This window comes from Salvia miltiorrhiza, chromosome 1 (genome assembly GCF_028751815.1).
Source record: "Salvia miltiorrhiza cultivar Shanhuang (shh) chromosome 1, IMPLAD_Smil_shh, whole genome shotgun sequence".
Taxonomy (NCBI): domain Eukaryota; kingdom Viridiplantae; phylum Streptophyta; class Magnoliopsida; order Lamiales; family Lamiaceae; genus Salvia; species Salvia miltiorrhiza.
This window is the reverse complement of record NC_080387.1, coordinates 53,079,830-53,107,010: the sequence shown is the minus strand read 5'-3', so window position 1 is coordinate 53,107,010 and position 27,181 is coordinate 53,079,830. Positions and strand designations below refer to the sequence as shown.

General features: G+C 31.9%; 1 protein-coding gene, 1 long non-coding RNA gene and 1 other non-coding gene across 3 annotated transcripts in view; 1 reads left to right on the top strand and 2 right to left on the bottom strand.

Moving 5' to 3' along the window:
- LOC130992384 (T-complex protein 1 subunit beta-like) overlaps positions 1–27,181 on the bottom strand; it is a 629,300-nt gene that overhangs the window by 557,645 nt on the left and 44,474 nt on the right. The gene's annotated exons all lie outside the window — the stretch shown is intronic.
- TRNAT-AGU (transfer RNA threonine (anticodon AGU)) lies at positions 44–117 on the bottom strand. The gene has a single exon. It is a non-coding gene; the product is annotated as a tRNA-Thr (tRNA).
- LOC130993509 (uncharacterized) lies at positions 19,729–20,530 on the top strand. The gene is made up of 2 exons (XR_009091688.1): positions 19,729–20,073; positions 20,157–20,530. It is a non-coding gene; the product is annotated as an uncharacterized LOC130993509 (long non-coding RNA).

Below are 27,181 nucleotides of genomic sequence, written 5' to 3'. Positions count from 1 at the left end.
AAATTAGCTGACAAAATTTTAGGACTTAAAAGACGTATATTTTTGCTTTCATTGAGAGTTGAACTCAAGACCTCCCGCTTACTAAACGGGTGCTCTAACCAACTGAGCTATGAAAGCTTTTGATTTAACAATAGAGAATGAAAATATTTGACATAAATACTTATTAACATTTAATATCCATATATCTTGGTACCAAAATTCAGATTGCGTGCAAATCACTAAGAAAATAATTATTATTGTTATCATAGTAAGAATAATACTCCCTTATTAGTATAATATCCCGCTACTTTTAAGTACAGAAAAATTAAGAAAAGTATAATTGATATATAATGTGAATTGATTGAAGATATTTAAGGATTATTTTATGCTAATTACTTAACTAATTGCATGAAAAATCTATTAATATATGAAAACGCAGTTGATTATCAAATTTTTTGCACCAATTTTGAGGCAATATAGCAAATAAAGAAACATGTCGAGGGTAAATATATTGATAGCATCGGCGCATCACAACAAATTCCACGAAAATAGCGATATTCAATATCAATGTAAACCCACTAACTAAAAACTTATTTAATATAATATATTTACTGAAATATAATTTCCTGATGATTAACGGCAGTTTCATACAATGATCCCACTGCATACAATAATATTTGAAATAATATAACAAATGGAATAAAATTGATATAATATTTTAATATATTACACCACTATTAGATATGCACACACCCACTAACATTGTAACTACCCATTATCAATATCTGAATCAAATCACATTATATAAATACGCATATCCATAAAAAGAAAAGAAAAAATACATGTTTCTCTCTTCTTGCGTAACATATTCTCCCACTTTACACTTTTCTCTCTTTTGCATTTATCAAATATGCCTCCGTTTTTCGGTGTTCTCAAAATTGCTTTACAGCTACGTCTCATTCGCAATTACGATATTCTGAAATTCAATAGCAAAAATGCATGAATGCATTTTCATGATAAAGAATAACGGTATCTCTGGGCAGAAAGAAGAAGAAGAAGAAGAATTACTTGGAGGTGAAGATTGTGGAGCCGTCGCTGGAGTGGGAGACGGTGAACTTGTGCCGGTGGGATATGGTTAAGAAGAAGAAGGGCGGGAAGTGGTACGTGATTAATGGAAATTGGAACAACATTGTGGAGAGGAATAAGTTAAGAACAGGGATGGTGGTGCAGTTGTGGAGTTTTCTTGCCTCCTGAATATCATATTCATTTTCCTTCTTTAATTTTCATTCCAAATTTTTATCACTTTTTTCGATATATATATATATATATATATTAATTGCGGATCGATCGATGGCTTTGTTTATCCAACTTGTATGTTTATATACATTTAATTTCCTCCTATTAGGGAGTTTTGGTTCTGCTTTCTTCTTCGATTAACAAAATATAAAAGCTTCATTCTTAAGCAACAATGGTGCCAATAAGATCGAAACTCATCTATTCTTGAATCTCCACACTCCATTCCCTCTCTAGAATATGCGATTTTTGTATTTCTGAAATCTCGAATAGTCTACGTGGCCATGATCGCCTATGTCTTCCTGGTGGAGGGGGTGTATTTCTCGCCGTTGCATCATAATTCACATGATTTTGATTTTGTGGTACTTTTGGATTCAATTAATGATAAGTACTCATTTGAGAATTTTGCATCATAATTCTTCCAATTGTAGTTATTTTTTATTTTTATTTTTATTTAAAGAGAATCAATTGTAATTCTATCTTTGTCTTTTAAATATCCATTATTAAAATTGACATATTAGGTATAATAAATTCTTAATTTTAACATCTACATATCATTATAGTGTTAATGGTACAAATTTTCTGACAATATTTTTTGACAGTTTTCAGTCCAAAATTTTAGGACCATTTTCATAAAATGTGTATACATTTTCTTTCAATCTTAAATTCTCCCAAAATCTCATTATTTTGTTCTATTTTAAATATAAAACTTCTCTTAATCTCAAAAAATAATAAATTTTCTCTTCAAACAATTTCACTGGTGATACCAACAAAATCTTTTCTTAAGCAAGCATGAAAAATTGCAACCTGGAAGTTATTAAGGTTGTTAAAATTGCAAGCCCAACATAAAAATAAAAATTGGAGTTGTTAATATTTCATGTAAGTAGGCTCATGGTTATAAACGAGCCCAACCAACCAATACGAACCTCATGTTCGTTAACTTCCTATAATTTTATTTTTTAAGATCGGGTTCGAGCTCAATTTGAATTTTGTAACTTAGTAAAACAGATATAGAAGTGAAAGTAATTATTAAAATAAAATAAAGGCGTGAGGATTTAGTCGAGCAAAAATTTCGTATCACAATGTAAATAATATTGTTATGCAAATTAATGAAATTGTAAATTCGCGTAACAGTTTAAATAACATTGTTATATGAATTACCCTACTCATTTAGGCACTCTTTGATAGGGATGATAAAGCAGGGATATACAAATAATTTGACCTTATCACCCGTTAGTACCTCAGATAAATAAACTGAAATATCTGTAAATTGAAAGAGACTGAAAGAGACTCATCTATAATTCACTATTAGTACACCCGCTCGTGCGATGTATGACGAACATCGAAATTAAACGATATATGTAAATAAATATTAAATAAAATTAAAATATAAGTAATTATAAAATATATTTTAAAAATAAAATAAAATAATTCACATTAATTAGTCAATAAAAATTCGAATTAAAAAAATATAAATTTTCAATTTTGTATAAAGTGTAATTATAACTACATCTATTAAACAATTGAAAATTATTTGATAATGAAAATTTAGCATTACCCACTATCATACACAAATATAAATAAAAAGTCAGATTTGAAATAATATTTTTAATATATATATATATATATATATATATATAGGGAAAAGTTCTATGGAAACACAAAGTTAGATGGAGAAAGGAGACGCAATCTGGTTTGTTAGATCAATCTTGATCAAAGGCTGAGATTAAAAGTCAATATAATTAAAATTGGTAAGATTCATATATCCCTAAAATTACTCATTTCCATTTTCTCTCTCCCTCATCTCTCTCTCTCTCACGATTTGCCCGTCCTCTCTCTCCTCTATCTTTCTCTCTCTCTCCTTTTCCCTGTCACCGTGAACCACAAACCCGCGCCGCCGCCTTTTCCACTATCTCTTCTTCTCCCTCTCTGCCGCCCCCTGTCACCGTGAACGCCCCAACCCGCGCCGCCTAGGGTTCGAATCCCTCAGCGCGGCGCCGCCTCGACCGTCGCCTTCCTCCGTCATCTCTTTGTTCTCCACATCACCACCGGCGCCTTCGACCGCCGCCTCCCTTCGTCCTCTCTCTGTTCTCCACACCACCACCGCCGTCTTCGATCGACCTCAAGTTCAGCCACCGCAGCCCAAGTTCTGAGCCACCGCCGCCCAAGTTCAGAGCCACCGCCACCCAAGTTCAGCCCCCAAGTTTAGAGCCACCGCGCCCAAGTTCAGAGCCTCCCTCCGTCCTCTCTATGTTCACCACACCACCATCGCCGCCTTCAACCGCCGCCGCCCCGATTCGTCCGCACCACCACTGCCGCCTTCGACCGCCCTCAAGTTCAGAGCCACCGCCGCCCAAGTTCAGCCGGAGAACTTTTGAACTTGTACATATAATTCTGTGAACTTATACATATAATTTTATTGAACTTGTTCATATATTTCTGTGAACATTTGATTTTCTGGTATTCTGAACTCCGGCCGCCGCGCTCTTCTCCGTACATTGAACATTCGCCGGAGAAGAGGAAGTGGACGGCAGATTTTACAGATAATTTTATTGAACTTATACATATAATTCTGTGAACTTTTGAATTTATGGTATTGAACTTTTGAACTCCGGCCACCACCCCCTTCTCCGTACCTTGAACATTCGCCGGAGAAGAGAAAGGGGGCGGCAGAATTTACAGAGGGAGAGGAGAGAGAGAGGGGAGAGAAGGGACGAGAGAGGAGAGAGAGAGATGAGGGAGAGAGAATGGAAAGTGAGTAATCTTAGGGATATATGAATCTTACCAATTTTAATTATATGAACTTCTAATCTCGGTCTTTGATCAAGATTGATCTAACGAACCAGATTGCGTCTCCATTCTCCATCTAATATTGTGTCTCCATAGAATTTGACCCTATATAGATATAACTAATTATTCATCTATAAATTTATATTAAAATTAATATAAATTCTACCTTTTCAAATTTCGTTCTAAAAATTAAAGAATCTTTATAAACTGAATGGATATAATCTCACTCTTCTGGGTTGCATTAAACATTATTTTAATTAATTAATATATATATATATATATATATATATACATATAAAATAAAAATTGATAGCTAACAAAAATATAGGAAATGAAATAAAATTTTAAAAAAAGAAATAAATTCCTACGTTCAACATTAATAGAAAGAAGAGAGAAAATAAAATATTTTAAATTTTAAAATTTTAATAACTTATTCGTTTTAAATTTATTTTAAGAATAAGGAATATTTTTTCATGAATCAAATTCGAAGGGAAGATATGTCGGGAAAAAATAAATAAGGAATATTTTTTCATGAATCAAATTTGACCATAGCTAGATAAGAATCAAAAAAGAAGAAAAGATAGAATAAATTGGTAAGAGAAGAAAGAGAAAATTAGAGGGAATATATGTCGAAAAAAAACTCATTGTTTATATATTATATAGATGATGAAACTCGACTCCACCCTCGGATATATAGATTAGATGGGCAGAATGTGCAGAAGACAAAGTTACCCTCTTCAGCTAACAACAGCAGCGACGACAAAAATGATGAAAGAAGATGGGTGTTTTAGTGGGAGGCATCACTTGCAATATCTGGAGACTACTGCCACTTGATTAACGCGAGACCATCGTCTTAATTTGCTGTCAAAGATCAAATTCCAGGGGATTAAATTTTTTCAAGTTTGTTTGATTCTTTCGTGGAACGTAATGTTATTGTTAAGGAGATTGTGAATTGCATTAAGAAGGTTTGAGCTCTATCATGGTGGGTGGCTTAAAATAAAAATTAATTAAGAAACATTTTCAGCTCTTAGATCATTAAGATCTATGGTTGATTCATCATCACTTTATTGGATGAATTCATAGTCCTGAATTTGAATTTCATAGGTAGCGAAAATTTTAATTTTCGAAATTTCAGTCATTTACACGGCAAATTCATGTGCGTTCTACATAGATTTCAGACATTTATACATGATTTTCCAAAGATTAATCTCAACATGAGTTAGATAATGAGTAGATCAATGGTATAAATTATTCATATTTTATAATATATAGGATATGACTAGAATAAAAACATTTTCATAAAATATTAAATATGAACCATTTTTAACCCTTAGATCATCAAGATTTATGGTTGATTCATTACCTTGTTGGATGAATTCATGGTCCTGAGTTCGAATCTCATAAATAGTAAAAACTTCATTTTCGCAATTTATACATTTACACGGCGAATTCATACATGTTGTACACATAATTCATATATTTACATACTATTTCTCTAAAATTAAATTCCAACCATTAGATTATGGGTAGATCAATGGTTTAGATCTATTCCTATTTTATACTCTATGAGCTGTTTTTACCCTAGCTTTCCCCCATATATATATATATATATATATATATATATATATACATATATATATATATATATATATAGGGTTAAGTACCAAATACCCCCCCAACGTTGGGGCCCCTATCGCATATAGGACCCTATAGTCAGGGTCCGCGCTGTTTACTACCTCAACGTGGCTAAACCTAAGCAAATCCCCCCCTCAAATACCAAATACCCCCCCTGCATTAAGTCACTGTTGGGGGGGTATTTGGTACTTAATACGTGACTATAGGGTCCTATACGCGATAGGGGCCCCAACGTTGGGGGTGGATTTGCTTAGGTTTAGCCACGTTGAGGTAGTAAACAGCGCGGACCCTGACTATAGGGTCCTATATGCGATAGGGGCCCCAACGTTGGGGGGGTATTTGGTACTTAACCCATATATATATATATATATAACTGATATTTATTTGGAGGGGTGAAAATTCCACCTGGATTCGAATTCTAAAAATAACGAAGATTTGACCTTCTTAATTCAATATAATAATTATTCATGTATTACAAATAATTTATCATAAATTTATATTCACTTGTTGGTTATTTCCATTTTTTTCAAAAAATAGATGTACATGATCATAATGTATTCCAACCCTATATATATGCGCCAAAAAATATCAAAACATTAAGCTCACTTTTGATTGGATGTTTTTAGAAGTTGGAAATGGATTCAATTAATTGAATACATTACTTGTTGTTTGATTTGAGTAATGAGTTAATTAACCATTACTTTTACTTGAGGTTAACTTAATCGCCCAATTTATTATCCCTCAAAATAGATGAGAAACAAAAGAAAGAGAATCTCTTACTAATAATTTCTTTCCATTATTTAACCAAACACTCAATAAATTAAAGTGATAATTATTGTTATCATTCCACTTCTTTATTTAATTTTATTTTCTTTTTATTCCTCTACTTGAATCCAACGAGCACTCGTTAGTAAACAACTAAACAAGGGCAGGAGAATGGAATAAACATGCATGTTGTATTGGAAAATGGAGAGGAAATCTAGAAAGATATGGAATGGTATGTAAGAAATAGTGAAAAGACAAGCCGAATAAAGGCTATGATCACTATTAACACTCATCGTCAACCTAATCATCATTTAGGTCTTACAAACTCCATGCACCTCTCTCTCTAGCCTTTTTAACATATCACTACTAAAACTTTCGAGCCTACAACAAACATCATTCTCTATTGCCATTTTTTTTTTTCCATTCACGTGACAGACACTGTTAGGGGTGTCTATCCGGGGTGCGGGTATCGGGTATACCCGTCCCGTACCCAATACCCGACCGGGTACCGGGTACCCGACACCAGCAAGAGACGGGAACCGGGTTGGGGACGAGATTATGCCGTGCAAATTTCGCGGGTATCGGGTATACCCGTCGGGTACCGGGTATACCCGCATACCCGCTAATATTAGTTATTTAATATAAATTTTATATTTTTATTAGTTTTTAATAATTGTAAATTTATAAGCCCTAAACTAATCAGAGTATCAGACGTGAATTCTTTCTCTCCCTCTGCGCGGCTCTGCCTCCTAATCGAAGTACCCTCTGCAGCAGTCCACCATCCGGCCCGTCGTCCAACGCCGGTAAGTTCTAGTTCCTTTTGGATAGATTTGTTTGTTGCATCGTCGACACCTTCTCGGCTTCTCACTCTCACCCGCGCCGGCGCCGCGTTGTTTCTAACTTAGGCGCGTCGACACCTACCTCGTTTCCGACGTCCGGCGGCCTCTCACCCGCGTCAGCGCCGCTTTGTTTATCAAATTAAATTTCAATAATTGATTTTGATCCCAATTTCATAAATCGGACAACCCAACAAATCCAAACAGAACATTCCATATTGATATATACAGTATACTTACAAATAAAGAGAGAATTAATAGCCTACATATAATTAATTGAAAAAATAAAAATAAAAATAGGCGGGTATGCGGGTACCCTAATACCCGCGCCGGGTACCCGCGTCGGGTATTAGGGTACCCGACGGCAGCAGCGGGACGGGTGTCGGGTGGGAGTTTCGCCAAAAAGTCGGGGTCGGGTACCCGCAATCTTCGGGTAGGGTACCCGACCCGCCCCGACCCGAATAAACACCCCTAGACACTGTTAATCACAATGTGCACTATCCTACTTTTTTTTAATTATTAATAATATAATTTGCAATTTTTAATTTTTGGTTTAGGTTTAACTTCTAACTAATGCATTTTGATGTACGTGTCTTCATTTTCAGAAACATGTACTTGCAAATTTGCCCCTTTTTCTTTCAGAAAAAAGCTTCAATCACCAAAGTATTCGAATATAGAGAGCCAGCAGTGTACTAATGATCACAAGTGCTTTGCAAAATTGACAATTCAATTTTATTACCAATTCATGGTCCCAAGATTACAAAGCTTATCTAAAAAAGACTAAAACTCACGTCTCTTCCGAAAATTTCATTTTTTTTATCGTGATATAATAATAAGATAATTACAATTTGAATCTCAATCTTAGAATTTGTTATAAATTTAATTCGCCCTTTAAACTCTTCTAATTAAGATCCAATTTTAAGATTCATAGTAAATTAATTAGAACCATCTAATTGTATATATGTAATTAAGGATATGGAGCCGAGATTTAGACATCCATCTAACGTTAAAATTCTAAAACTCATTACTCAGTTGCACTTCCGTATTAGTATTAATTTTATCATCGATTGTTTAGAATTACAATTCAAATCATCGAAAAGCTCTACTTAAATGTCAAAAACAAGTATTTGAGTAGAACAAAATGCATTTTGAGTTACATGCAATTCGAATTATCGATTTTATAATTTTAATACGATTTTTGAAAATTTTCAATAATATCACAATCTTTCAATAAATTAAAAAAAAAAAAAAAAGTTGGAGATATATAACACACATACATGTTTATTTAATTTTCTGACTGTTGCGTGGACTCCACTAATGTTATTGGAGTAACTGCAGCCTCTGGAAATACTCCACCTTAAAGATAGTGGGCGAAGTTTGAAATTGTGAAAAAGATATGCATGGATGATTAATGCAAAAGCATTTTACTATGTATCAACAAATAAATATATAATGATACATTTTTATCAATTATTCACAAAATTTTAAAGTTTCATTTGTTCTTCATAACTTTTTCATACCAACAAGTACTTATTACAGTATCGAAATAATTGGTAACCAAATTACACTTCTTCTGATGTTTTATGTGCTTAAAATTAGTAGTAAAATATAATAAATCTCATCACGATATCTTTAAACTTCAACATATATATATATATATGAGTAAGGCTAAACAGCCACATTGTGACCACCCACAATTTATCTAAATAGAAAATAATTTAATTTATTTAACTTATGTTATATATATATGAGAATTTATGACTACACGGTTGGAGACCAGATCTATAGCAATAAATTTTATGTGGTTGGCAATATAATTATAGTCTAAAGCATGCAACAGAAACAGAGGAATACCAAATTTATGCAATTTGAATTTATTTCACTCAGATCCCTGCTACTTATAAACTATACGACAACTGTTTTGTTCTAAAATGGTTTTATCTTTTTATTTGATTATTGTTATTGAATTACTGTCTCCTCGTGTACTATTTAAATCTCATAACCAACCACTAGCTAGCTAACATACACTAGCAAAAAATAGAAGAATTTCAAATATATATACACAGATTTGTGTGTGCAAAAGCAAATATTGATATATAAACGAAATGCGATTTACCGACGTATATATAATTATATAAACACATAAAATTAATAAAATTATAACATGATACCTTCGATCAAGTTGAAATCTTCTTTTCATAATTCGTATTATTTGAAAATTTTAATAATGATAGATAAATTCTTTTTTTATTATTGTATGTATTACATAAAATTCCAAATAAAACGGGACACAAAATAGGATAGTAATTTCTAATTATGGATTAGAGGGTTTCATTTGTGTTGCACATAAATAATTTCACGATATTTTTTTAGATACAGGTATATTTATTAATTAATCAAATAATAATCAAATTATTCATTCCGTCCCTCAAATAAGTTCCTCTTTTTTCCTTTTTGGGACGTCCCCCAAATAAGTTCCTCTTTCTTTCTTTTCATTTTTGGACAACTACCCCACCACTAATAATACTTTATTTATTCTTACTTTTAATTTTTTTCACAACTCCCAATACTAATTATAACATTTTTTTCACCTTTTCACCACTCTCAATACTAGTATAACATATTTTTCTCCACTATCAATACATTTTACCATTTTTCCTTAAAACATGTGCCGTCCCCAAAGATGAACTTATTTTGGGGACGGAGGGAGTATTATAGATTAAATTAAATATTCAAATAAAATACTCCAACTCACACTTTGCTTTTCTTTTGATCCACCAATTTCGGAGTGATTTTAATACCGTCTAATTTGGTAAAATCCAAGATAATTGTCTTTATTATAAAGACAATAAGAAACTTGCACAATACTCCGACTTGATATTAATATCAGGCTCTTTTTCACCAAAAACGCAAGGAAAGCAATTCATGCATGTTCAGATGCATTAATTTTCCTTCCTAATAATACATCAAGACGTCAAATACATTATTAATTACATCAAAATTTTCACTTTGTCACTTTCAGAAAATATTGTCCATATTTATACGTGGGACTTAATTATGTCGTTGATGTGATATTTTAATTATGAGTACTTCTTCGTTTGGAGTCCTCTCAAATTAGCCACACCTTGCATATAATAATAAGAAATAATGGTGTCAAATGGCCACATTGAACATGCAAACACAATATTTGGCCACTAATTGAAAAAACACAAATTATGGCCATTAATTAGGCAATATGCCTAATATACCCCTAATTGGGCGGACTGGGTAGGGTCAGGAGCGCGGGTCGCGTGCCGGGTAGGATCAGGCACGCGGGTCGGGTTAGGCACTTATGGCACTATTAGTGCCATAAGTGTCAACGAATTTTTTTTTTACTCCCCCTGCCCTGTCTACCCCCCAGACCCCCGACCCCACCCACCCCCAAGCCAAAAGGAACTTTTTAAACACTTCCCCTAGGGTTTAGATTATCCATTTAGGGTTTAGATGATGCTGTTGTTTCTATATTTGTTCTGCATGTTTGGCACTTATGACACTACATAAGTGCTAAAAAGACCATTTTACTTTATTTTATTTTGGATTTTCGTTGGCACTTATGGCACTATTAGTGCCATAAAATAAAATAACAAAAGTAAAATTTGATTTATTTTTATCAAGGGGGAGTAATTTTTTTTTTTTTGTTTTTGGCTTGGGGGTGGGTGGGGTCGGGGGTCTGGGGGGTAGACAGGGCATGGGGAGTAAAAAAAAAAAATTCGTTGGCACTAATAGTGCCATAAGTGCCTAACCCGACCCGCGTGCCTGATCCTACCCGGCACGCAACCCGCGCTCCTGACCCTACCCAGTCCGCCCAATTAAGGGCAAAAATGTCCCAAAGCTATAAAAATGACCAAAATTTATGTTTTTTCAATGAGTTGCCATAATTTGTGTTTTATGATCCATTTTGGCTATTCCAAAATTTTACTCTAATAATAACATTACCTTTACACATGACTTGACTCCTCTCCTTTCTTTGAATTCATGGGACCTTCTTTGGTCCTCCAATAATCGCATTAAGAGTTTTATTTGTAACATTGTTGAGACAATTTAACATAATTGATGTGTTAAATAATTAGATTTTTTTTATAAATATTAAGTGTAAAAAATATTTTTTTTTAAGGTGTAATTTCAAAAAAAGGAAAAAATATAATTTTATTTTTATTTTTAAGCATAAATGTGCTCAAAAATCGATGATACAAAAAATTTAAAAAAAAATGCCAAAAAGTTGACATGGATATGGCACAGCGCGCCACATCGGCAACGGGCTTTAGGTATCATCAAAAGTCTAAATAATTAGTTTTAGGCCTGAAATGAGACTGCAGATGTACAAAATTGAAGGGGAATGGAACATGATATTTTTTTCAAATCATTGTTAAAAGAAAAAATCATTACCATGCCGAATCATTCGAGAAAAAGTTAACTTTGTCAAATTTTGAAATTGAAAATTTAGAAAAATACAGCCCTACTAACATCAATTTATAACATCAAATATATCGCGAGATTTCTGTACTTATGTTCATTATTGGGTGAATTATAAATTCATAGATTATTAGTAAATTTTGATTGTTTCTTATATTCTATAAAGTTGGTGAATAACACATGAACTAATTTGATTATTTTTAAAACTGTCCCTAAATTGTTTCGGTCAAATCGGAACTATTGTGACATCGAAATTTTTAGCTTCATATCTAAAAATTACATGCCGCTCAATTCCAATTTAAGCTAGAATCTTAATTTTGGGGAAATTTAAAAATTATCAAAATTCGTGTATTCATTGACCGATCAACTTTACTGAATACTATTATAATTTATTATAAGGAAGCGTTTACTTTACATGATTGATAAAATGAATGATTGAGTATTTTTATTCTTAAAATTAAGATTTCTCTAATCTCACATTTTCAATGATATAAAAATCAAGCAAAATTAACTTCAATGATAAAAATAAAGGACCTTGTATATCTAAAAATTCCAATCTATCAAAATAAATAAAAAATAATAATTAATTTTATTATTTTTATCTATTAAGACTAATCTTCTAAACGCTCTAGTCATTTATAGATATACAACCAAATAGCTTTTTTTTTTTTTTTTTTAGGAAAACAAGTAGTAACTTTTTATTATTGATCATATTTCTAGTCCAGTAAATGGTACACACGTGTCCTGAACAGAAAGCTTGAAATTACCATACATATGAACATTAGGAAGCTGCAGTAGTGCAGTGTATAAATTTGTGAAGGGTTTGAAAATTTTGGAGCTACTTAATTGACTGTTATTAATGCCAACGCTGAACCAAAAGAGGATGAAATTCAGCGGTGGAAAGAAGGTATAAAAAGAAGAAAAATATGGGCAATGAGTGCGACTTATCATTCGACAGAAAGGGCTGGAATTTTTTCATTTTTATTTCTTGGAAAAGGGAATGAAATAATTAAGAGAATTGATGGACAAGTGATTATTAATTCAAACCTAATAAGTAGCTTTCTGGAAAAAATTCACGATTTAACTATAGATTCCCTAATTTCTATATATGAGAAATATAGTCAGATAAGAGATGGCAACTGTTTCACACGATAAACCTATACTATAAATTAAAGAAATGAGTTATTACCGGAAAATGAGTTATTACCGGAAAATATACGTAGTTTGTCAATTTTCTGATTTATAACATGACTTTATAATTTGACCAAAAAATACATTAATTTTTAATTTAATCTCAATTATAACATGACTTTCTAGCCTGACAAGAAAATACAACAAGTTTCAATTTATTCTCAATTATAACATGACCTTGTAATTAATTTAGTATAATAATATCAAAGTTTAATACATTAAATATTTTTAATTTTCTTTTCATCTCACAATATACTATATATATATATATATATATACATATATATTTGATAAATATACATCTATATGTAAATAATATAAAATATTATTTACTTTTTAACATAGTTTCTATTATATATGTACCTAAATTATTTATTGGTCCTAATATTTTATAATTTCATAATTTAAATAAATAAATACTTATTATATATGTAATATATTAATAGAATATTAAAATCAAATTTATTTATATATATATATATACACACACACACGTGCATTTGTGTGTTGAAAATGTGTATATATATATATATATATATATATTATGAATAATTAATCATCTAACTTAATTTTTATAAAAATCAATCAATTAATTAACAATATTTTATACATAACAATTTAATATAAATACAATAAATATTAATACATCTATGATTAAAAATAATCTAAATAAGGTTATGTTATAATTGAGAATAAATTGAAACTTGGTGAATTTTCTTGTCAGATTATAAAGTCATGTTATAATTGCGATTAAATTGAAAATTGATGTATTTTCTGGTCAAATTATAAAGTCATGTTATAAACCAGAAAATTGACAAACTATATGTATTTTCCGATAATAACCCCTTAAGGAAAAATAGCAAACTTATTTTATATTACCCTTATATACTGCAGATAAATTCAAATTATTACATAAAAAAACAAAATCAAATTGCCCGACCCAAATATGCTAATTAATTTCGAAAGACACTTTCACTAATGGACTCATAGTTTAGCAACTTACGCTGTTATTTTTTCAAGATATATCATGATTTGAAGGTTTAACTTTTGGGTCTGGATTTTTGAATATTGTACATTTAAATTTAGAATAATTAGTTAGCATTTTTTCCTCCCAAAAAGAAAATCATTTATGAAAAAAATAATTAATAATTAATTATTTAGATGATTAACACAATCTAGAGAAATAGTAAGATCTTTGTAAGTACGATTCGTGAAAACTGAAAAGCCACTAGTCAGATTGTTTTGGGGTGTTCTGAGCTCTGACACAGGTGACTGAAATTGGATTTTACAACACAACTGTCTGCCAGATTATTTAAAAGTTACCCAAAGATACACTATATATTTAAAGTAAAATTAAGATGGTATTTATTCGGCACGATTGCATTTTTAAGATATTAAAATGGATAAAACGCAATTACAATATCTGTAGTTTCTTTTTTTCTTTTTCTTTTTTTCGTATTAGTGAACTTAACAGGTGCAAATAGCTTTCCCTTCCGAAAATGTTTAATCTTTTACTCTCTCCGTTCCACTCCAAATGGCTTGTTTCTTTTCGACACATTAATTTAAGAAAATGTTAATTGGATTATTAAGTGGTGTAATCACTATAGTGTAACGTTGAAAAGGTTATATGGGCCCAAAGATAGATATTACTTCTTTTGTCTACAAAAAAATATCATAACAAAGGATGCCACGAATTTTTAAAAAATTTGTGCTGTTTAAATAGTGACTGGGAAAAAGGGTCCACAAATTAAGAAAAATTAAAAAATTAATTAAGTTAGTGAGTGGAAAAAGTGGCCCACGATTTTTTTTTTACTTGGGGGAGTTGGGGAGGGGAAGCAGTGAGGTTTGAACCTGGGACCTCACTGTTCACATACAGGAGGTCGCACCGCTTGGTGTTCCCCTTAGGGACAATAGCTCACGAATTAGTGAGTGGAAAAAGAAAGTCACAAATTATTACTAAAAATAAATTAGAATATCTTTTATGAATGAACTAAATGATAAATTAAGACATATTTTAATGGGCAGAGGGAGTACCACTTTTATACCTTATTATTTCTGTATTTTTACCTAACGCCTCAACGTATGAATATTTATAATGCGGTTTTCATACCATCATTTCTTTTTCAAACACTTTCGTACTGAAAGAAAAAAAATTGAAAAATTAATTAAAAAATTAACAAACATAAAATTAATAGTCAATTTGTGAGATAGTCATATTGAGTAATGAAACATAATTTTTGGCTATTTTTATGTTTTAAAACTATTTTGCCCTTAATTAGGGTGGATCGTATTAGGATTTGCGCGCGTGTTAGGTACATTTGGCACTATTATGGCAATTTGTGTCAAGAGGACACGGTCGCGGAGAGAGGTGCAGCCGCTGACTTTTCAGAAAAATTAAAAAATTAATTAAGTTAGTGAGTGGAAAAAGTGGCCCACGATTTTTTTTTTTACTTGGGGGAGTTGGGGAGGGGAAGCAGTGGGGTTTGAACCCGGGACCTCACTGTTCACATACAGGAGGTCGCACCGCTTGGTGTTCCCCTTGGGGACAGTAGCTCACGAATTAGTGAGTGGAAAAAGAAAGTCACAAATTATTACTAAAAATAAATTAGAATACCTTTTATGAATGAACTAAATGATAAATTAAGACATATTTAAAAATTAATTAAGAAAAATTTAAAAAATAATTAAGTTAGTGAGTGGAAAAAGTGGCCCACTATTTTTTTTTACTTGGGGGAGTTGGGGAGGGAAAGCAGTGGGGTTTGAACCCGGGACCTCACTGTTCACATACAGGAGGTCGCACCGCTTGGTGTTCCCCTTGGGGACAGTAGCTCACGAATTAGTGAGTGGAAAAAGAAAGTCACAAATTATTACTAAAAATAAATTAGAATATCTTTTATGAATGAACTAAATGATAAATTAAGACATATTTTAATGGGCAGAGGGAGTACCACTTTTATACCTTATTATTTCTGTATTTTTACCTAACGCCTCAACGTATGAATATTTATAATGCGGTTTTCATACCATCATTTCTTTTTCAAACACTTTCGTACTGAAAGAAAAAAAATTGAAAATTAATTAAAAAATAAACAAACATAAAATTAATAGTCAATTTGTGAGATATTCATATTGAGTAATGAAACATAATTTTTGGCTATTTTTATGTTTTAAAACTATTTTGCCCTTAATTAGGGTGGATCGTATTAGGATTTGCGCGCGTGTTAGGTACATTTGGCACTATTATGGCAATTTGTGTCAAGAGGACGCGGTTGCGGAGAGAGGTGCAGCCGTTGACTTTTCAGCGGCCGCGGGGAAACGCGGCGTGAGCGAGAGCGTGCGAGGGAGAGAAGGTGCGACCGCTGGCTTTCCAGCGGCTGCGAGGCTACGTGGCAGTTGGTACAAATGGGTAAATTCGTGCCAATTGTATCATTCGTTATGATCATTAATTTATGCTAAGAGAAAGGGCGCAAAGGAAGAGCGCGGCCGTGGAGCAACACGGCGCGCAAGAGAGGGCAAGGGAGAGAAAGGCGCGGCCACTGGCTTGCCTGCGACTGTGGGGCAGTGAGCGAAGTAGAGAATGGGCGCGGACAAGGATATTTTGGACCGAAATTGTAAAAAATGGTCATAATTTGTGTTTTTCAAATGTGTTAATCAAAAATTGAGTTTAATTGCTTAATAAGGCTATATGAATGCATATTCTCTAAAATTAATATACCGATGTCAAATTTATTTATTTGTATTTAAGTTTAAAGTTAAAAATTATGGATTCTAGAATGCGGTTTTTAATCTAAACAACACTAAAAAAAACAAAAAAATGAAGATGTGTCCAATTTACAAGTTACAACTATATTCAGATTCTACGAATTCTTTTGGCAACGAATAATGTTCCAAAACACCATTAATTGTTTTGCTCGTTGGAAGCTTAAGTCCACCAAGGAAAATTTTTGCCCGCATTAGGATGCAATACTTCATCCTACAACCTGTGTCACACTTTTAATTTCACTATATTTTATAATTTTTTATTACTATAAAAATAAAAGGTTATATAATCAATTTTAAATAGTATTTATTATTGTAAATTAAAACTTAAAAAAATCATATACCCTAATAATAAATCATTAATATAAATAAATGTAAAAGAATAATTAACTATAAACTATAATTGAATGAGTGAATCTTAATTATCTTGTATTTTTACTATATAGTAATAAATTAAAATTAAAGAAAAAATAACTAAAAATTAAAAATAGAACTCGATAAATACAATAAGTTGTGGAACAGAGGATCCAATGTAATGTTAGCCAGCTTCTCTTCACCTGAGGATTTTTTGGGATTAATTAAAAAGTCAATATATCAAAATAGTCATATTTTTATATTGTGAATATAAAATATTAACTATAAAAAAAATATGAAAAAAGTTATTTTTTGACTAAAACTATTAGGAACTACTTTTTATATCTACTATATTAAAATGATTATTTTATTAATCCATTCATAATTAATAACAAACTAATACCGTAATTAAGTTTGTGCCATCAATAGGGGTGAGCATCGGTTCGGTTCGGTGCAAAACCGAACCAAAAACCCAAAACCGAAAATCGAACCGATGCTCAAATTGGGCACCGAACCGCACCAATCATAGTCCCAAAACCGAACCGAAACCGAACTGGAAAAATCGTCGGTTTCGGTTCGGTTCACCGAACCGACCACAATTTGGGCTGCCACAAATTGGAAAAACCTATCTCTTCTCAATTCACAAAATTATGGTTGCGCCTCCCTCCCTTTAATCTCGTCTCTCTCTTTGTTCTCACCATACACGCACACAACGCACGCAGGCGCCGGCGACACCGTTGTCGGCCCTCCGGCTTCGTCTCTTGCTCCACCAACTGACACCCCACATCTCCCTCGACCACTCTGACTCACAAACAAACAACTCACGAAGGTAGAGGCTGGTACTCCCTTCCGCCACACGCACACAAAATAGTCAACGGCGGCGCTGCACCCTTCCCCGATGAGGGCAGCCGCCGCCTGACCCCCCTTTTCCTAAGCCCCTCTTCTCCCTCTGATTTCTCCGCCACACGCACACAAATAAATTCATGGAGATGAGAAACACAGACGGTGTCTGGTGGACGGCGCCGCTGGAGGCCGGAAGAGCCGAAGAGGTGAAGGCGATGGGCGGACGGCGCCGGTAGGGAGGAGGAGGACGTGCGAAATGGAGGAGGAGGATAATTGAGAATTCTGATTTCTGAAATCAGTGATGCGGCGCAGCAGATGTTAGGAATAGGATTTAGGGTTTTTTCTTTACAAAGTTAAATATCTATTGTAAAATATAAATATTTAATATAATATTAATATTAGTCGGTTCGGTTCGGTGCAAAACCGAACCAAAAACACAGCACCGAAACCGAACCGAAAATTTTCGGTTTTCATCTTTAGGAACCGAACCGAACCGACCACCAGTAGAATAGGCACCAAACCGCACCAATAGGGTTCGGTTCGGTTCGGTTTTGACTGTCGGTTCGGTTTCTGCTCACCCCTAGCCATCAATACATATAAATTGGCGTGCCAATGAGGCATTATTCTAGTGACAAAGCTAGAGCACCCAAAGACTTTCTTTGTGATAGGTCTTGAGTTCAATTTCGTCTATTTGTGGTGATGTTTTCACTTCGCTTGGATGATGGTAAAGTACCGCCTGTGTGCGGATTGCATAATTGATTATATTCGTATACATATAAATATGTGTATTGTATTTAATCGAAATTTATATTTTATTACAATTAACTAAAAATTAAAAAATGACAAATAAAATCTCATTATTTCACTTTTCTGTATTTTTGAGATATTTTGTTTCTATGAATTCAAACTATTGTTGAATATTTTATTATTTTTTCTTTAACAAAGTTGAACATTTTATTGTTACCAACTTATTTTATATGTTATATAATCTTGATTTTTTCTTCAATATCTTATATTTTATATAATCTATATTTTTTTATTTCTATGTATATTTTATACATTCTACATTAGATCATTAAGAATAAAAAAATAAAATAATTATTTTATTTTTACGCCTTTAACACGATTAGCCCGAAATCCGAACGTTTAAGGTTAGAATTGAAAATTTATAATCCGATAAAATAATCAACCTGATTAGCTCGCATTCGATTAGCCCAAAATTCGATAGGATTGGCCCGAAACTCGATGGACTAGCCCCTAGTTGTGCCCTTACAACCATGTGAATGAGCTAATATTCTCATAAACTTCATTGTGTCTCACAAACCTCAAAGCCGAGGACCTTTTTAGGTTCTTCTCTCGTTCTTTATGCCTACGAGAGAGAGAGAGAGGGGTGGTGTTGTGAGTTTATGAGGAGGAGAAATAGAAGAAAAGAGGAAAAAAGTGAGATATAGATGGTGGTGGGCGAGGGGGGTTATAATGATACAAGGAAGAGGAAGAGAGGGTTTTTCATCACAAACGAGGACTTCACAATCATCATTCTTTCCTCCTAAATATGCCCCAAAGAATGAACCATCTAATCTGATTTAATTACTCATACCTTCTCTCTCTCTCAAAGTAAACTACCCCTCCCCTCACCACCACCACTCCCATTAATTATACCCCCCTCTCTCTCTCACACACACATTTACTGTGCTCACCTCACCTCACATCTTAAATAGAGCCCCCCAACTGCCCCTTTTCTCCATCTCCATCTCTTTCTCCACATCTACTTCTTGACATCCTTTCGTCTGCGTGTGTGTGTGTGTGTGTGTGTGTGTGTGAGAGAGAGAGAGAGAGAGAGAGAGAGAGAGGATCTATGATGATCAATTTCATGGTGGGCTTCTCAAAGGGTTTCTTACAGAGTTTATTGGCATTCTGTCCACCTCCTCCTATCATTTTTTTTACCATGAAAGAAAAAAAAACAAGATAAATAATGTGGAATTTATGAATATGTTGCAAATATTTTTTCTTTTGTTAGTTAGAGGAGGTGGGCATACTGCCAACTGAGCTCTGTTGGCTTCACTTTGCAAAACCCTCATGAATACATAAATTCTTGCTTCTGTCAAAAAAACCCCCCTTTTTTCACTTGTTTGTTTTTTCTTCCTGCAAATTATACTGCAACTGTTTGCAGGTCAAGGTATGCTTGATCTGAAATTTTAGTTATTGGATTTATTTTTTCTACTGATCATATTTTTGTTTTTGTGCTTTTGTGTTTTGTAGTGGCAATATTGGCTATCTGGATTTCCTAATTTCCTACAGCTGAACCCTAGTGTATGGAACTTATTACTTAATTTTTATTCCATTTAGTTAATTTACAAAGTTATTTCAAGAAATGCTGACTGATTCATTTTTTTTTTCTGTGTTAAATATATTTAGGTTTCTGTTGTTGGAATCTCTGGGTATTAAAGGGATCAAAAATTTGAGGCCTTTTTGACCCCCTTGGTTTTTAGCCAAGAAAAGCAAACTTCGCGGAGAGAATTTCCCTAAAATAAAAGAATAATACGATTCATTTCCTCTTATGGGTTTTTAGTGTTTGTTTGTAACAGAAATATTCTACACAACCGAATTCTATAAAAGATCAAGAAATATAACTTGATTAGACGTATGTAATTTTCACAAACATTCGATATCCCGACTAAGAAACTTTTTTTTTTTTTTCTTTTCCTGCATTTTTTAGGAAAAAGTTGACATGGAAAAAGCGTATGCAAATTAGAGTGGGAGAAATGGGGATGGTAGGGCAAAAAGGAAGAATAAATTAGTGCTTTTGGTTTTTGCAGTGGGTAAGGGTAAAAGGCCTCGTATTTTTACGTAGGCTCATGATTGAATTTTCTGACAATTTTAGCATTAAATAATTGTAGTATTTAAGACGCCATGTATATATGTATAGCTTCATTAGCTGCAGCAGCCCATCTGCTCCAATCTCTCTCTCTCTCTCTCTGCGATATTCACTGACAGTAAAATCTTCCTCAAATACTACTAGCTAGTTCAAGATCATCGATCATTTGGCACTTTCAATTTATTTCTTTTTCATTTTTAATTTTGTCCTCGTTGACAGGGGCGGATCCAGGATTCAATGTTAGGGGGGGCTGAATCTATTGGACTACATTGCTTGAAAATATTTACACGGGGGTTCGGGGGCGGGAGCCCCCGAAGCAAATTTTTTTGAGCATTCCGTACACTTCATTTCATACATTTTTTCAACAATCACTTAATATAATAAGATAATTGTTCGCAATTCAATTAATTCAACATCAAGTAGATTGAAAGCATATAAAAACGTACTTTTATTCATTTTTCTTAAAAAAAATTGTTTCATCTTCTAAACAAATAAACTAATTTTCATTGTTAGTAATTAGTAATTTTACTTTTACCTTTAGAATTGACTCAAATTTAACATTAAAAATTAACTAAGAAAGAAAAAATGATAAAAATAATACTATAAATGTAACAACTCAATGTGTTGAGCAATTAATATGGATAGTTGGATACTATAAATAATGTATTACTATATTTTTTCTTGTATTTTTTTATTTATATACACATATATATAGATATAAAACAAAATAATAAATATATATATCTATAATAAAAAAAAAAAAAAAAAAAAAAAAAAAACTCAAAAATTGGGAGGGGGCTGAAGCCCCCCCTAGCCCCCCCCCCCCCTGGATCCGCCACTGCAGTCGTTGATTAATTATTTTGAGAAATATGTAAAGTTGTAACCATATATTGCATGTTTTCTTACAAAATATATGTGACATACTGACATGCATGTTTGGCTTAATTCTGTGAAGATTGTCAATGTACCCGTAAATAAAAAAAATGATGTTGAGGTAGTAATTAATGTTTTTGTTATTATATCTATCTTGTACTTGAATTTACGTGTAGTGAAAGTATTTTCTTGTTCAATCCCTTGTTTTTTCATATATGTACGGAGAGAAATATGTTGTTGGATCCATTAAATGTTCCGCGATCATTTTTGAATTGTCCCATTTACTTCTTTTATGTCCAAGTAATCATTAATCATTTTAAATACTCCCTCCGTCCCACTAAAGTTGGCTACATTTCCATTTTGGGCGTCCCACTAAAGTTGGCCACTTTTCTAAAATGGAAATATTTATCACATTTTATCTCCTACTTTATCACATTCTCTCTCCTACTTTATCACTTTATTACCTTCTCTCTCTCATTTTATCACCTTCTATTTCTTACTTTATTACTTTTATACTTTATTAACTACACACTTAAAATACTAATCTACAACTCCTTAATTCCCGTGCCGAAACGAATGTAGCCTACTTTATTAAATGTACTGTTCATTTTGCATTATAATTTTACATTTTCATGACCGTGTTGAAAATAAATAAATTAAAATGAAGTAAGACGGAAGGGAAGGAGTAATTTATAAGATTTGGGTGTTGTGGAAGAGACGCAATGAAAGCAGATTTGAAGGAAAAACTTGGAGTGCCGACGAGGTGGTGATGGAGATTAAAGGAAGATTGTGGAGCTGGAATGCATCTTTTAGAATTTGGTCCCCGGATGTTAATTTTTTGTCATGGTGTTCCAAAACTTTTACTCTTTCCTCATGTATGACTTTCTAGGTACCTCTGGTACCGTTGGTTTTATATTATTTTTTTCCTTATAAAAAAAAAGGAGTAATTTATAAGATTGTTTTCAATTATGGTATTTGCTTAAACTCCATCATTTTACAAAATATTTATTCCATTATAAAAAATACAGATTTTAATTAATTATGAGTGAAGTTGTGAGTGGAATAAAGATCATATTTTAAATGCTAGTGGAACTATAAATGGAAGTGATGAAAAAAAAAAAGAAAGTGACTTCTTTTTTGGTGACGAATTGAAAATGAAATTATGAAAATATATATATATATATAAATGAATCGAAAAGAAAATTAATCACGACATACTTTTTGTGGGCGGAAAGTATATAAATTAAAAGTATTTAGATTGAGTATAATTCAAAATAATGAATAAAACTAATTTCATCTAAATATTTGTAAATGACCCAGATGGACTAAGATAAAGGTTGATCATGCAATTCGGTTAGCCATGTAAATAATTGTTTTTTTATGAAATAAGATTAATTATTCGGTTAATCATGTAAATAGTAAATTTGGTAAAAAATTAATAATAAAATTATACTCCCTCCGTCCATGAAAGAACTTCCTAGGAGGGAGTGGCACGAGTTTTAAGAAAAAATATTGTTGAGTGTATTGAGAGTGAATAAAAGGTACTCCAGTTGAGTGTATTGGGAGTGGTGAAAAGTGTTATAATTAATATTGGGAGTTGTAAAAAGTTAAAATTAAGAGGATTATAATTTATAAGTGGTGGGGTATAGTCCAAAAATAGGTAGGAAGTTCTTTTGTGAACGTTGAAAAAGGAAAAATAGAAAGTTCTTTCGTGGACGGATGGAGTATTAAATTAATAATTTAGTAATTATCGCGTCATACTTTGAATTTATATATGGAACTTCAATAATTATAAACGATTAATCCTATATTTTAATATTAGTGGTAATATTTTAGAGTAATGTTAAACAGCCACATTGTGACCACTCACAAATTACCTAAATAAAAAATAATTTAAGTTATTTAAATTATTTTTTAAAATAAAAATAAGATTTAGTTATTTTATCATATTCTCTACATTGTAATTATTTTTTTGTAATTTTTTGATAACTTTTTTATTTTTATTAAAAAATAAATTAAAAATAAAAAATGTAAAAAAATTAAAAAAAATTAAATACAATATGGAGAATATAGTAAAATAACTAGATCCTATTTTTATTTAAAAAAATAAATTAAATAAATTAAGATTTTCCTTATTATAATAGTGTGTGGGTGGCCACGTGGCTCCATAGATTTATTAAATATTTTATATGGATCAGAAATTGGATTTATAAAATAAATACATGAACATTTTAAGAATTGCGAGTAGTCTTTTCAGGAAAAGCAGGCTATTCAAAATAGTACATCACCCATATAATCACCCACATTGAAGAATGAAAAATTATTTCCATTTGCTTTTTTAAACGTGTGTCTGCGATTACTTGAGAGTAATAAAAATGCAAAATTATTCCCACAATTTACGAGGTGCTTTTTTTACGCCCATAATGACATGAGGTGGCAATTGAGAGTTACCAATACTTTAATAACCTCTACGTATAATTATGGAACTAATTAATACTCCTTTCATCTTCAAATAATTGTCATAATTTAGAAAAAAAAAATTGTCCCCCTTTAAATGTCATAGTGTTAAATTTTAGAGTAAAATTGAGCCAAAATTTCTAATTCTACTTGTATTTTAATATTATAATTAAATAAAATTTTAAAGTTAAGAAATATAATTAAGAATATGCATGTAAAATTATATACTTCTTTGATATAATGATATGTGTAATTTTGTGTCATGTGACATTTAAAGATGGAGGGAGTAATCTCTAGGTAGAACCATTATTTGTAATCTTGCCACCAATAATTTTTCAGTCTCTTAACCACATAATTTGAATTATTTTGTCGACTTATTTTTATTAGTGGCTGAAATCATTTAATTGAGGTTTTTGAGTAAGAAAAAAAAGCATAAATACTTCCTAGAAGATAGAAACCACTCCCTCAAATGATTAGTGCTTTCTGTTATTCTGATTTTGTCCACAAGCACGCACACAGCTTCATCATATTTAAATTCGCTTTTTAACACCTGCCCTAACAAAATCATAATTTGCCCCTCAAATATATATGGTGTCCAAATTAATCTCTTATATATTCACCTATTCCTTATATTAATATCAGTAAATAAATTAAGCATTCATTTCAAACTAAAATACGAACAAATGATTCGGGGCGATATATGCAGTATAGAGTTTGATTTCATGTTTGATATGTCTTTTTTCATTACTACCGTCGATCATACAATGACTAATAGTGCAAATTAATTAGTTTCATATTTTATACTTCCTTCATCCTCAAATAATTTTTTAGGAGGGAAGGGTACATGTTTAAGACAAAGTTGGTGAGTGTATTAAAAATAATAAAAAAATATTACAACTAGTATTGAAAGTGATGAAAATGTGTTATAATTAATATTGTAAATTATGAAAAAGTAAAAAATAAGAATAAATGGAGTATTATTAGTGATGAGGACAAAAATATGCATCCCTGAAGTATCGGAGAAAAGTAGTTCAGTACACATTGGACCCACAATCAATAGCATTGTTCCACCGTTAAGACAGCCCTGCCTGACCCGAGACATCACTGCGAAGGATAAGCAAAGGCTCAATTATGGGATGGTCTTGCAGGCCCATCAATCTTTCGAAGCTGTTTAGGCTGAAGCCCACATCGTTGTAGCCTTCAAACGAGACGAGCCCAATTCCTCAAAGATAGAATCTATTTAATGAAGAGTCCCATAAAGATCGCCGATAGGTATCAAGATTGAGAGAAATCTCGAGAGGATCAAGATGGAAAGAAGAAAAATATACATGAAGATTTATAGCCCTAGATAGAGTTTTATTCCTAATATATATCTCTTTGTTGTTACTTACAAAAAGGGAAAAAACCCTAATGTAGTGGATATAGTCATTTGCCGTTCTTGATACTCATAGCCTCATGCTTAATACGAAATTCTACGTTTTCATAGTGTGATTATTGCTTTCTTTCATAATATTCGATATAGTTGTTAGTTTTTGGCACAATAATTAGTGCTGATCCAAAAAAGAAAGATAGAAAATTATTTGGGGGCGGAGAGAGTAATTCTGATCAAAGATTTAGTGGGAGCTTATAAATTTTTTAGCTTTCAAGATATTTGACGAGGACAGTTCATTTTTAAAAAATTACTTTGGAGAATTAATAAGCTGAATTTAAAAAGGTACTAAGATGTTCTTATAATAAGATAACTTTTTTTTTACTAAAAAAAAGAACTTTATCCATTAAATTACATTTAACTTAAGTCATTTTAATTAATCGATGCTTATGTGGTTTCTTTACAATAAACATGCCATTTTTGGTGCTTTGTATATTGACGAAGGGTTAAAGAATTAGCACAAACAATCTTTCGCATGCAATATGGGTTTAAAACTTAATTATTGTGTTGGTCAATTGCTGATTTAATGGCTTATTAACATTATAGAGGTGATTACCCATTAATTTGAAACGTGGTAAGAATATAATTAATCATCTTTCAATTTGATTCTCAACTCTATGTCTTTAAAAAAAAAAAACCTCGTTTGTTTTCGAATTTTATTTTTATTCCTTAGTTTTTTATTTGAATCACATTAAAAGAAATTTATAAATAAATTCATCTATGTAGTTCAGCTTATCCCTTTAAAAATTACTTAATAGTGGAATAGGGTATGGGTCTAAAAAAAAGAATAGTGGAATAGGTATTTATGAGCCGAAGATCTCGAATTCAAAACACGCATGAATCTATACATATCACTATTATATGATTTGTGTGGTATTGTACATAAACTTAAATCCAACTAGTACATTTTTTTTTGTTGAGATTTACGAGACGTATTTATTATATAATTAAATAAGTTATTTACATGCAGACAAAATCTCTACACCACATAAATATGAGAAAATAATCGCACGCACGTGAGACTACTATCCATATAAAGAAAAAAAACAACATCGTACCCAAACAAAATTAAACTCAAAATTTCTTACAAAAAAGAGTTTTTAGGTGTTTCAATTTTACCACTTGAGCTAAGCGTCATTGATCTAATTAGTAAGTTAAGCTAATGCATGTTGGCATGAACACACATCTTTCTTTTGTTTTTGTTTAACTAGCTAAACATTTACCCCGGGAAAACGAACCTACTTTTCCTAACAAGGCAAAGCATTTTATGAGCTAGTAAATGCAGCCATTTTCCGTTCTTATATATAATCTATTTTTCCTATCATTCTTGATTAAGTAAAAAGTATGTAAAATCCATTTCTAATAATCCTACCAAAAAACCCCATAACTTTGCTTACCAATTGGCTCAACAACTCACTGTATAATATTCTTTCATGAAAAGTACAACACATTATCTTATCAAGTTGGTTTAGCTTTTAATAAACCTACATGCCAATTTTCTCCCATATTGGAACCTTCCCAATCCTTTCTTCTTCTTTTTTTTATTTTGTTTTTTTTTTCAATAAGAATAGATCTATCCAATAACAGTTTTTTTTGTAAGTACATTAGATTTTTTTTTGGATATTTCTTACTGAAAAATTATTTATATAA